Source organism: Hippoglossus hippoglossus, chromosome 6, assembly GCF_009819705.1.
Source record: "Hippoglossus hippoglossus isolate fHipHip1 chromosome 6, fHipHip1.pri, whole genome shotgun sequence".
In the NCBI taxonomy this organism is placed as follows: domain Eukaryota; kingdom Metazoa; phylum Chordata; class Actinopteri; order Pleuronectiformes; family Pleuronectidae; genus Hippoglossus; species Hippoglossus hippoglossus.
Genome location: NC_047156.1, coordinates 2,585,887 through 2,599,269, shown reverse-complemented (window position 1 = coordinate 2,599,269; position 13,383 = coordinate 2,585,887).

The window sequence follows — 13,383 nt, the reverse complement described above, 5'->3', positions numbered from 1 at the left end:
TCAGACAGGAAGTTCAGCCTCCATCAGCCTCCACCCCTCCTCCAGCATCAGCACCACCACCCTGACATCCTCTGAGGAGTCTTCTTCTTCTTCTGCTTCTGCTTCACCACCTCACAAACAAAATGTCAGCGACTCCCTGGCGGCTTTCCCCTTATTTTTCTCTCTTTGTCTAATGAGTCATGTCAAAGATATGATTCCTCTCCCCAGCTAATCTCATGAGTAATGTGTGAGCTGGTGCCCAAACACCTGAGAGGGCCCCGCCACACGAGCCTGACCTTTACCGATGGAAGTAATGAAGGACGGATGAACGTCACGTTAAAGCCCGGGTGGAGGAGCTAATAATGGCCTGTCTGTCTGTGGGTTTGTGAAGTGCTGGCGGAGGAGCTTCTGACGGAGGCAGAGCTCAACACACTGCAAAGGAAGAAAACAACTTCATCGATTTAACGACACATGCGCATGCAAATCGTCAGTGCACGTGTCATCAAATTGATGAAGTTGTTTTCTTAATTTGCTGCTTTTTATCTCTTAAATGTTTAATTTCTTACAGTGAAATATACAACGTTGGTTTCTGTGAATTTGGGTCGTTGTTCAAGTGTTTCTGATGAGTTTGGTTTTAATTCGTTATTTGATCAGATGAGAACACGGGGAAATCTCACGATTGACAGCTGAGATCGACTCATGATTGGTCGAGAGTGTGTATGGGCGGGACATCAATACCTCAGCTCTATCCCCCGATCACTACTGGCTCCAATTTGACATCAAGTCGGGATTTTCTTTAAAATATCTTCGTACAGACTGTGATAGGTTGAAGTGGTTTATTTCTTACCTCACTGGAGCGTTCAGGGCGTTTTTAGATCTTAATCAATGAGCAAGAGGTCAGAGGTCAAACCCCCTCACACTGCCGGTAGCATCACCTCTGATGTAACACTGGTCTCGGCCTCACGCGGGTCAGTCAGGGGTCAGAGGTGAGCTCGGCTCCACTCACGGTAACCAGGACAACCAGAAATTTAAAATTCCACACAAGGGTTTTTGACCCCGTTTTCTGTCGATAAAGGCGTCAGTGAAATATGACGTCACCTCCAGATTTATACGTGTGATTCATTCACAGGTCTGAATGGAGCCAAATGACGAGGCCTCAATGCAACTGAATTATTTCCTCTTCTTTTTATTTCTCTTATAAAAGAAAGTGTTTTATTCTCATTACATTATGTTTAAGGAACTGGACACGTACCTTTATCCTCAGAGGAGTCGATGGGTCAAGGTCAAGAGGAGATGAGAGATTTAAAAGTGCAACACCACTCAACCTTCTACCTGCCAGCACACACACACACACACACACACACAGACACACACACACACAGCACTGTATAATCAGACAATATTTCCTTGTTGGTGATGTACTGATATTCTGACATTTGGATATTTTGATATTTCGGAGCGGGCGACCACTAACGCTGACCGGGTTACATCATCAGGCTCATAAGGAGATAAAACCTGAGTGATCACTTCAGGGGAAGAGCAGTTTTATTGCACATTAGGGTTTAGCATTCACACAGCGGCATCAGTGTGTGTGTGTGTGTGTGTGTGTGTGTGTGTGTGTGTGTGTGTGTGTGTGTGTGTGTGTGTGATTGATTTAGCATTAAGAGGGAGGATCGGCGCGGCGAGGAGCCAGCCCAGCTGCCTCGGAGGAACAGGGGGCATCTGTTCATCCTCCACACAGGTCGCTCTCGTCTTAAACGTTTCTCAGAGACTGGCGGAGGTTAAAGACTAATCAGGAGAATTGTAACTGTGACATGAGTATTTACTAGGATCTCTATTTTCTGTTTTAAAGCAACACATCTTTTGTACCTTAAAGCAGCAGTTTGATTAAACATACTTTCCGTGACAGTGAATATGTAGAGAGTTTACCGCACCTGTGGAACCTTTGTGACTTTTTGTTGATGGACTTCCTGTTTTATTCTGTTAAGTCTTCCCATAATTAATTTCAGTTACCTTCACTTCCTGTTGTTTAGTGTCCAGATCACCTGTTTTCAATCCGACCTGTGGTTCACTTCCTGTTTGCCAGTTTGTCCTGTTGTGTATTTCTACTTCAGGGTCTTGTGTGTTTCCGTCATCACCTTCATGTAAGTTTTATTCTCCCTGTTGTTCCGTTAAAGAATCATTTTGATTCACCTGCATTCGTGTCTTTCCCCTGAGTTGTTTTTGCACGGAACTTGACAACAGTTTAAAAAAAAAAGAAGCTGCAATTATATTATCTAACTATGAAGTAAAACCACTCAGTGAAAGTATGATTTTTTAGTTTATATCTGTATATATCTGCAGAAAATAATAAATAATTCAGCAAAAGCTATTTCTGTATCCAAATATCCTTTGAAATTTCCCTGGATGTTAATTACAAAGTATCACAAAACTGATAAATGAATCAAACTTCAAAGATTCATAAATAAAATCAAAGTTATTAAACCCATAGTGGATATAAATGTTGACGAGAGCAGCTTTTATAAATCATACGAGAGACAGAAACAGTCCTGAGCACAGAATACATCCGCAGATTTAATCAGCGAGCAGCTAATGACTCGTAAAGATCACTGGTCTGAGGACACGACCGAGGACACTTCACTGTACGTGTCCCTCAGCAGCTGCTCTCCTCCCACACACTTAATGAACAGACCAAAGATAAACATGATCAGCTGTTTCTGTGTGTTTGCTTCATATCACCTCGCAATAAGAAAATCAATGGGCCGCTCTGTAGTTTTCAGACACTTATAAAACCTCCCAGTTCGATCAATTTAACAACTTGGAGAAAGTGTCAGAGCCACTTCAGATCTCTGAGGGACGGCAGGAAATACATCACGTTGTTTTTGTTTGTTTTTAACCAAATTTGCTTATTTATTTGTTGATTCCTTCATTTCATCTATAAAATCCGAGGCGAGGAGAGAAATGGACGAGGAGACGCTGACGAAGGACGGAAGAGGAGAACAGAGACGCAGTGTTGAGACGAGGCCGAGAGTCGAGGTCTGTGATCCACGAACAAACAAGGCCAGTGTTTGAAGGTTTGGCATTTCACAGCCGGATGTGAGGGAGAGATGTGAGTTAATTTGTTTTTTAAATGGAGACAGATCAGCGTTAACCCTAAGTCTGGAACCTTTACCACAGACAGACTAAACATCAACAGACACATCTAACGGTAAACGTTTAAACGGATCTGGGAGGTAAGATTTCAGATTTCAACATTTAACCTTGGCATTTTATTTTGTATCAAGCCTCACACACAGGGAAGTAAGATGAAATAACACTTGAACCATGTTTATTTTCACGTTGACCTGGAGGGAGTATTTCTTTGACCACACTTTTGTTCACCTTGACCTTTGACCCTTAGGCTCCAAAAGCTAATCATCTGGAGATAAACTCCAAATTAGTATTCCCACCCAGGTTGAGGAAAATCCATTCATGCGTTGTCGAGTTCTTTTGTACACAAACACACACACACACACACAGGGGGGGAAACTAAACCCTGAGACTGGTTATTTGAAGCGTAACAAACAATCAATGGACTTTAAGGTTTCACACTCTTGTGCACGGCAGCGTCTCGCTCCTGAGCTCACATGAGCTGAGCTGCTTGTTGGTTTATTTATCTTCTCCGTGTGAGAGCGTCTGTTTCTCTCTGCTGTAACAACCTGAGGGCGTGAACACCGTCGTGCTTCTTCTCACCTTGACACGAGCACGGAGACGGACGCTCAGAGATAAAGCAGAGAACATCTGTTAATGAGCCTCTCGCGACTCTTTGTGTTTCTTCGCTGATCGATACAAAACAAATTCCTGTGAGCGATTCGAGAAAACTCAGGCAATTTGATCTTCGTGGCAACTGTTCAGCTCTGGCACTGCAGTCAATTCAGGAGAAACCATTTCTAAAGCTGTCGCTGCAAATGTGTAGGTTTTTCATTGCTCAGTTTGATGTGATGCAACACTTACATCCTGATGTATCTCTGTCCAACTGATGGTGGCGCCATCCAAATGCTCGTGAGGGCCGACGGCGCCCTGACATGTGATCCATTATCATTTTTGGATGAGGCCTCTTCTCCTCCAGCTTGGTGCATTATTCATTCACAGCCAACTGTGAAGTTTAAAGACATGTTGGTGCCGATGGGAGATTTGTGATGTAGCTGCACAGGATCATGACATGTGAACGAGGAGCTTCTCTAAACTTGGCTTTTCTTCTTTGCAATATCCAGCAGACACAGATCCACATTATAGTGGAAACTGTTTCTTCTAAACAATGTTGTGAATACTGTTGTTTTGTTGTTGTCTTCAGTTACACGATGTCCTGAGAAGTGTCCACCCGTCCTTTGTTGGATCCTTTGTTCCTCGGCAATCGTAGGACGGTGTTTGTCGGCTGCGTTTGAAGGAACCTTCAAAACGCTTGTTCAAAGAAGAGAAGATTTTAAAAGGAGAATAGTAAATTAGTTTAAAGAAGCTTGATGACTGGAAAAAACGTGGTATAAATGTTGTGAAAGAGAGAGAGAGCAGCTGAGAGCGTCTTGAAGATCATTGAACTTTCTGAACTGTTTTCTAAGTGGTGAACCCATTATAATCCAGTTGGATTGATTGGATCTGCTTAGTTCCTTCCCTGTGGATCTGCTGACCTTCAGTGAGCGATATTAAAAGTGCTTGATTAACTTTCCTCCCTTCAATCACCTGTAGGACGGGGGAGTTTTCTCTAGTTTGGGCGACAGCAGCCTGTACTCTATGAAATGTGGATTTAAGGTCTTTTCAAAGCTAAGTTGACGGGAGAATCATCCGTCTCATAAATGCATCAGCTCAGCCGAACCCACTTGGTCGAGCAGAAATCATTGAGCACAGTCCCTCGCTGAGAAACGTTGATTTAATGACCACATACACACACAGTGTTGTTACGTGGCATCCTCTTTGTGCTGCATGCCGTATTAATGCCCTCGCTCAGCACTGGAGCGTTGCATTATTAAAGGCTAATTCAGCAGCACATGATAAATGGTAGAAAAACTGTTGCGCTGCTCTATATGGATCAATACTCTGAGGCATGTTGCTTTTCCATCAGCTCCATCGTGCACAGTGGCTGAAGCAGGAAAACAAAATGCAACACACATGGTTGTGTAGTTTTAAACCACAGAGCAGTAGAGCCACAGTTAGCATCCTGATATTAATGTGTTCCAGCCTGGAGGAAACAGACCAAACAAAGGAAAAGTTAATGCATGATTCATGCTATGCAATACATTACATGTTGTGCAGTTTTAGAATATTACAGTTTGTTCCCCCCTCTCTTTAATCAAGAGCTTTGTCTTTCAGTTTGACAGCAGGACTCTCAGGATTGTAATGATGGACACTTGTCGCCCTCGTCAGTCTCCATCTTGGCTGCATATCAACCACCTACAGAGTTTGGTGATACATCAAGACGTAGTTCTCACGTCGCTTAAAACAGGAGACAACGTAATATATTTATGTCAAATAAGCGAAGCAGCTGACAGATGTTTGCCAGGCGACAATCATGGTCACATGGTGGCAATCGCCATTTCCGGGGGAGTGCACAATGTTTCCCGTCGAAACTCACACTCCACCCCAGCAAGCAGGCTTTACTGTGTGTACTGCATGTGAGTGAAGTGTCGGATTTGAATCTCTTCGGCTGCCAGTCACGAGGTTTGTGGCGTCAGTGCTCAGAAGAAGAAAACCAGACTTCTGCCTCCAGCTCATTGTCCTGATGACTGTACTTTACGTTTTATAAAGAGTCATCCTCCAAGCGACGGATCGCCGTGACCTTCGGTTTGATCGAATGCGTTTTATTCCCTCGGGCTGAAGGCCGATCACGACATTAGCCGCTGCGTAACAATTCAATAGATATTGAACAAACTCTCCTTATTGTGCTCGTTTGTGTGTCTGTGTGTGTTTGTGTTACTCTGAAAAGCGTCTTTCAGTGACCACTGCATAGCCATGGAGAAAACATTGAATAAAATCACATCATTCTCGGTTGCAGTTCAACCCAATAAGCCGAGTTCATTAGAATAAGCTGGAATCCTTTTACAAATATCATTCATCATTTCTGGGAAAAGCTTCATCCGGACGTTGTCTCCTCCGTCTGACACACCCCAGGAATTGAAAGCTTCTTTTTTATGGCTGGGAGTGAATACATAATGTAATCAGGGGGAGGATTTGTATTAGATTTTCCTATTAGCCATTCCCTGACTGATCCAAGACATCTGCTCTGAATCTGGCCTAATACAATAGAACTATATCTCCAGGTCTGTTCAGTCGATGTCTTCCTGTCTCTCTCTCTCTCAGACGCTGCTCTCTCGCTTCTCGGTCGTGTCTTACTGGACTCGGACATGTGCTTGATGTGTGGACGATAACATGGGTCATGTTAACTGGAGCAGATAAAGGAACCGTATGACATTCTGTGGTTTCCTTCTTCAGCCGTGTTGGCCAACGATCTGTGCTTCTCATTGCGTCACCGCCTTTTCAACCGTCGCCTGGCAACAGAGGAGTGGACGAAAAAGTTCTTTGGTCGATTAAAAACTTTGAAAAGATGTTTTTTTTAACATATCTACTGTTCGGTTGAGTTGGAACATGTAAAAATAAATTCTTCTGATGTTTTCCCCTCGCTTGCTGCCGCTGTTACCTCTTTGAAAACCTGTTCGTCACTGAAGCGCAATGAATCATGGGATATGTCGGGCCGGGAGGGATCCACCTGATGGAGCCTCTGCTGCTCGGGGGGGTGGAAGAACACATCTACACAACGTCTTTCCGAGTTGACATTTTAGTTTTCTCTACGTGTTTGACTTCTCTTCTTCTTCTTGAGACATTTCTATTCTTTACGTTTGTTTTGTCCGTTTTCCTTCCATCGTGGTCGGAAACGTCATCAACACGTCGGCTCACTCGCTGTGTGAAAACCTCCAGACACTTTCCACTCACTCTGAAGAAACTGCAGCGACTGACGAACGTTTGCGTTCACAGCCCTTTTGAAAAATTGAGCAGCTTCCGTGTCACAGAGCTCAACTGTTGTTATATAAAAGCTCCTTTAGCACCACTGCTAACAAAGAAGTGCAGATCCGTGGACTGTGTACCTCCAGTTGCCATGCAACACAAACTGGGGAAAGAAAGTATAAGGAGAGAAATGTGGAGACGACGAGCAGCCGTCACGTATATACATGTTTTCACAGTTCCTACGTTTATTTATTTACACAAGCTTGTATCTATAGATGTCATTTCCCCAAACATCTGTTATTAATGGAGACCTGGAACATCCCGGCTAGTTTTCCAATGTTCATTACTTCCTTTTTTATTCTAGTAGCACTTCCTGTCATCTCAGCTTCAACCAGTAGCTGTGTCTCAAGTCCGAGGACAGCATTAGAAGACAGTTTACGTCCCATTTTCAAAAGCTTCTTCAAACGCAGCCAACAAATGCGTCTTTTCATCTCTGAGCCACAAAGGTTCCGATGGACGGCTCCATTGTGCTTTGAGGATTTCCAGTGAGATATTGTCGATGACAAGCGATGAGATCAAAACGTCCAACAGCCTCTGAACAGCGTTTCTCACGTAACGCATCGTATTAGCATGCTACACACGGAGCGGCATCGCACACAACAGGTTCTGTCTCGGTAAGTTGTGTTTTAGTCCAGAACTAATTGTCTCTGTGTGACTTTGAAATGATCCCTGCAGCAACATCTTCATTTACTCCCCTGGTTCCTGAACTTCCTGTAAAACCCTTAGTCTGACCCCCACAGTTCAAACACATGCAGGTTAGGTTAACTGGACACTCTGAATGGTTGTTTGTCCCTATGTGTCCGTTCAATCAGCTGCTGACACGTCCAGAGCGAACACTCCACCTCTCAACATCCGCTGGGATCGGCTCCATCAACCCTTCAAGGATAAGCTGCACAGATAATGTGTGGATGGATATTTAACTGCACTCAACCACGATGAAGGAGAGTGCAAGCAGGAGAGGATCTGTTTTCTCTGTCAGAGACTCCACATCCAGGTCACAGCTCTAATTAGTGACTTAGTGATATAAGATAAATGCAGGACACGTAGTCAAATAGAAGATAAAAAGTCTTAGAGGCTGTTTTACTGTGAGGAATATCATATCAGAGCCTTTATTAGAATAAAAGTACATTAAAGAGTAAAGCTCCAGAAGTCCCACCGCTCCTAAAGTTCTTTTGTCTCATGTTCTTCTTCACTTTTCCCCGTACGGAGGGAATGTGCTCTTTCATAATGAGTTTTCAGAGTAAGACAAACCCCCTCTGGAACAATGACAGCGCAGAGATCACATTTTAGAAGTTTTCCTTCTGTGCGTTTCACTAAGAGAACATCTGTCCTCCCGGTGAAACGCTCGGCAGCGACCGGCGGCTCCTCCTGGATGCTCGGCACACTTCAGCGAGCCCGGCTCCCTGCTGATTGTGCGGTTGTTGGTCCTTGAATGAATCAGAGCGCCGGCTCATTAGCAGGGTGTGGCTTCCTGCGTATCCACGGCGGAGATGAACCAGCAGCAGCACTTTACTGGGAGTGAAGTGATGGCTGGGATACAGGAGCAGACCCCCACTGAGCGATGTGCGTGCAGGAGCTGCCAGTGTGTGTGTGCATGACTGTGTGTAGCAGCCAATTAAGATAATGGTCACACAGTGAACGTCTGCTGGAGCGCAACATGAATTTATTATATTAATTATCCTATAAAAACATATTTCATATAGATCTCTGCTCAAGTAGCTCGACTGTATGGAAGACAGAGTATAATTTAAATACTTGAAGATATTCAGAAGACTGTAAATAAAGATGGACGACATGACAACTCCCCAAAAGTGAAGCCAGATCGTCTCGCTTGCCCCCTGGAGGCTGGCTGCAGTATTTAATATTACTAAATAAACTTTTTTTACAAGATGGTTTCTGTGATTTTAAGGCGTTAAGTGTTTTTTTTAGTACGTTTGGTTTTAATTTGTTATTTGATGCAATAAAAAAGTATAATGAAATGCTAAGCTGCCTTCACAGGAACATTAAAGTTATGACCAGGATCTGCGTTGTTTTCTGTTCTGTTCAACTCGGAGCTTAACGATTCGGAAGCTCCTGAAAAACCAATTAGCCAAATGCTCAATGGGCTGCGTTTGTACGGAGAGTTCCTTAACGACCACTCACAGCGAGTTTTACACTACGAGCCACATTCACCCGTTCACACACATTCGTACAGAGCTTCTGTAACGTGCACACACACACACACTGACACAGCTGCTGACTCAGCACCTTCACACTGTGGTTAGTGGACATCAACGCACATCTGCTCCACAGACCAACATCTGCCAGAGTCTGTGGAAATCCAATAATTCCAGAAATCTGTATATGGAAAACATTTCTCAAGAACCGTTAATCTTATCGACTTCACACTTTGCACGTGTTTTGTTAACGGCCCAAGAGAGTGCAGTGTTGAATTTAGACATGTGATACGTATAAGTGTCCTTTTTCCTGTGTCTGTGAGCAATGACGACCAAAATTACATTTTCCAAGAAGCGTTTTAGGGTATTTGAGGATTAAGGAACAGAATCAGAGTGATGAATTCCTGGAGCTTGGATTCATGTCAAGTGAGGAGGAAGGAAAGAGAAGTCAAACCTCTGAGGAAACCTCTCCCTCTGCAGGAGGAGCTGTTTTGTCTCTCACAATGTGTTTTCCAGCTTCAAAGGTCAACCATTACCATGTGTGTGTCTGTGTGTGTCTGTGTGTGTATGCCATTACATTCCTTCACCTGTCACCTGTGCATCTCCCTCATTATCTCTATGGCAACGTCCCCCATCACAGAGGACGGGGGTTCTCCGCAGCCTCGTCTCTACAGAACACGGATAAAACCAACGTTCCTTATTTATTCATCGTCTGAAATTTTAAAATATAATCTGACACTGTTTCAGACGCACACAGCACCGTGCAGATGTTTTCTAATATTAATGAACCTCTGACATATTGCTGTGCTAATGCAGGTCTGATGTCTCCTGTGCTTTTAGAGCCTGGTCTCTGCGGAGCACGCGGCTGCAGGTGTTGCTCCGAACCGTCGCACATTTGAAGAGAAGGACGGAGAAAACAAAGGAGGGAGAGAGAGAGAGAAGAGGTGTTGTAGCATCGCTGGAGAGGGGATCATGTGAAATAGAGGATACTCACAGGTATGGACATGATAGGAACTCCCTTGTGACCAGAAAACATCACTTTACAGGCTTTTATTTTGATATCGTAACCAGATGGAAAGACGACACTGATTTCACAATATTTCTGAGAACTTCCACTGTCACAGCTTCCAGGTGTGGGGGCGTAATTTGCTCGTTCGCTCAAATGAAGGACACCTCTTGACTGCCCTCTAGTTGGATTGCATTCATCCATCCATGCATCCATCCATCCATCCATCCATCCATTCATCCATCCATCCATCCATCCATCCATCCATCCATCCATCCATTCATCCATTCATCCATCCATCCATCCATTCATCCATCCATCCATTCATCCATCCATTCATCCATCCATTCATCCCAGCTGAGATTGTACAACCCTTCATCACGAAGCCGACATAAAGAGACAAACAACCATTTACACGTACAGTCAATCAAGAGTCTTAAACCAAATTCAGGCAAATGTGCAAATTGATGCACTAAAACATAATTATTTAAAAAAAAACATTTTCAAATTGACAATTCCATGGACTGAGGTCATTTAAATTACTTCTGTTTAATAAATTCTACAAGGCGGCAAAAGACTTTTCCAACAACAGAAAGTATAAAAACATTTAACACTTTTTGGGAGAATAATTTAATTAGTCAGTTGTTTTAATTTTATTATTTATTTTATGTGATTTGTCAATTGCATCACAGTTTAGTTTGAAGGTTTTATGTCTCTCAGAAAATCCCTGTATATTAAAAATAACTTTTGTTTGCAAGTTCAGAAAAGGATGTTTCCCCTTTAGACAAGAACATAAACAGATTATATTCAATACTTAGCTTTTTAAACCTCACGTGACGACAACACATGAGATCCTCCTGCATGAAGTGGCTCAGGAAGGTTTCCTCTTTGTTGGATTAACCCACTTTCAGCCTCATTATGTTTGCTCCACTTCTTCACAAGGTTTTTATTTGTTAATTTAACTTCGACTCGTATGCTAAACATCCTCATGGGTTAAAATGCACATGAGAATAATTTGCTTTGAAATAAAAGAAACAAAAAGGGTTGAAGAGTTCCTGACGATAGAAACGCTGCCGTGAAGAAACAATGAATTAAACCTAATTAGTTATTATACCGGGGTCGACGTGACATTCAACTTGACTCGCTGCACCTGCAGGGGGCGTCCTGCTACTGAAACTTTTAAGAGTGGAACCATGGGAAGTCGGACAACCCAGAGAGGGAGGGAGGGAGAGAGAGAGAGAGAGAGAGAGAGAGAGAGAGAGAGAGAGAGAGGGGGAGAGAGAGAGAGAGGGGGAGAGAGAGAGAGAGAGAGAGGAAGTGACAAAGAGAATGTGAAACATCAGGAACAAGCTGGATGTGATGGTGATGAAGATGATGATTCACATTGTAGAGACAGTTTGACTGAAGAGTTAAAGTTAAAAACACAAAGAAGAAGTAAATATCTCCATATAAAGATCATCAGGGAGCAGCGTCGTCACCTGACATCCATCTTTTTAATAATGTTTCTTATAAAAACCAGTTGAAAGCTTTCACCTGATTGAACAGATGATTGTGTTTCAGTTTGAACAGAGTCGTCCTCGGTCAGAACCCGTTTCCACCGGCTGCCATTAAAACCTCATCATCTGACAAACGCACAGACAGACGGAGGCAAGAAAGGTCAAGAGACAGAGGGGGGGGCAGGAAGCTGGTATCACTCACACACACACACACACACACACACACACACACACACACACACACACACACACACACACACAGTGCACACGAGCAGTTCATGCATATATGCACATAGACCATCACATACAGACATGAAGCAAACACGTGTAAAAGCTTGGCCTCGTCATTACAGATAAATATATACACATTCACATAGATGGAAAATGTCCCTGCACCCATGGATACACAAACACACAATACGTCAATTAAAATCCTTCACAAACATACACACACACACACACACACACACACACACACACACACACACACACACACACACACACACACACACACACACACACACACACACACACACACACACACACACACAGACACACACACAGAAAGCTCTGGGGATTACCCCTGTCAGTCCTGTGAACCCACTTCGATGTCTTGCTGAGACACTATGGATATTTTATAGGTCTCCACACAATGTAATGAATCTTTTATTAGGTGACATCTCATTGTGTGTGTGTGCGTGTGTGTGTGTGTGTGTGTGTGTGTGTGTGTGTACCCACATGTGTGAGTTAGGTGCCTGAGCACAATCCAACCACCTAAAACAATGTAAAACTCCAAACTTCTCCCAGGTATTATCCTGCACCCTCTCCCTGAAACAAAGGCTTTTCATTACAACACTGTTGTACAAAACTGAGCAGCCACCAAGGTGTTTTATTTTGAAAGTTACCGTCAAAGGAAACACAAAACACAGTTAAATGTCCTCTCAGGCAGAATCTTGTTATTTACGTGGTCATGTTTTGTAATGAGAGCGACCCTGGAGCCGTTCATCATCTCACAGGGACACGTCCTCCTTGTCTTCATTATGTGACTGAGTCGGTTCAGTTTTCTCGACCTGAGGGTGAAAGTCAAAGGTTAATATTCACTGAAATGATTGTTTAATTCGTCTGTTATTCATATAATAGATTTTACTGCTGCGTACGTTTCCTCCGGGTTGTGATGTAGAGGAGAGTTTTACAACAAAATAATAATAATAACTTGATTTATACGACACCTTTCAAAACACACGTTACAGGGTGCTTCACGAAGAGGACAAATAAAAACAAGAATACAAAAGACAGTGCAAGGTGCAGTACAAAATCTACAATCAAAGACAGCAGATAAAACAATCGTGATTATGAAGTAATGACAAATGAAAAGATTAACAGAAACATAAGTAAAAGAAAGAGAACAGAAATCCATTTGAGCAACACGCTCCACATTCGGCATCAAACCTGTGATCTGTCATCACCCTGACACATTGTTTTATTTTGAAGGGATAAATATATATATATAAATGTTTGAAACCGCAGCAGCTTCTCATGAACTGAGCTCCTTCTGTCTTTACTGCTTTATAATTATCACCTCTGCTCCACACAGAGGATTCAGCAGGAGGCTGTAATTATAGACCACCGGTAAAGAGGTTGGGGGGGGGGGGGGGGACTGTTACTGTAAGACTGTCTATATGTCATGTTGTAGAATGCTTACTGTGATATGACG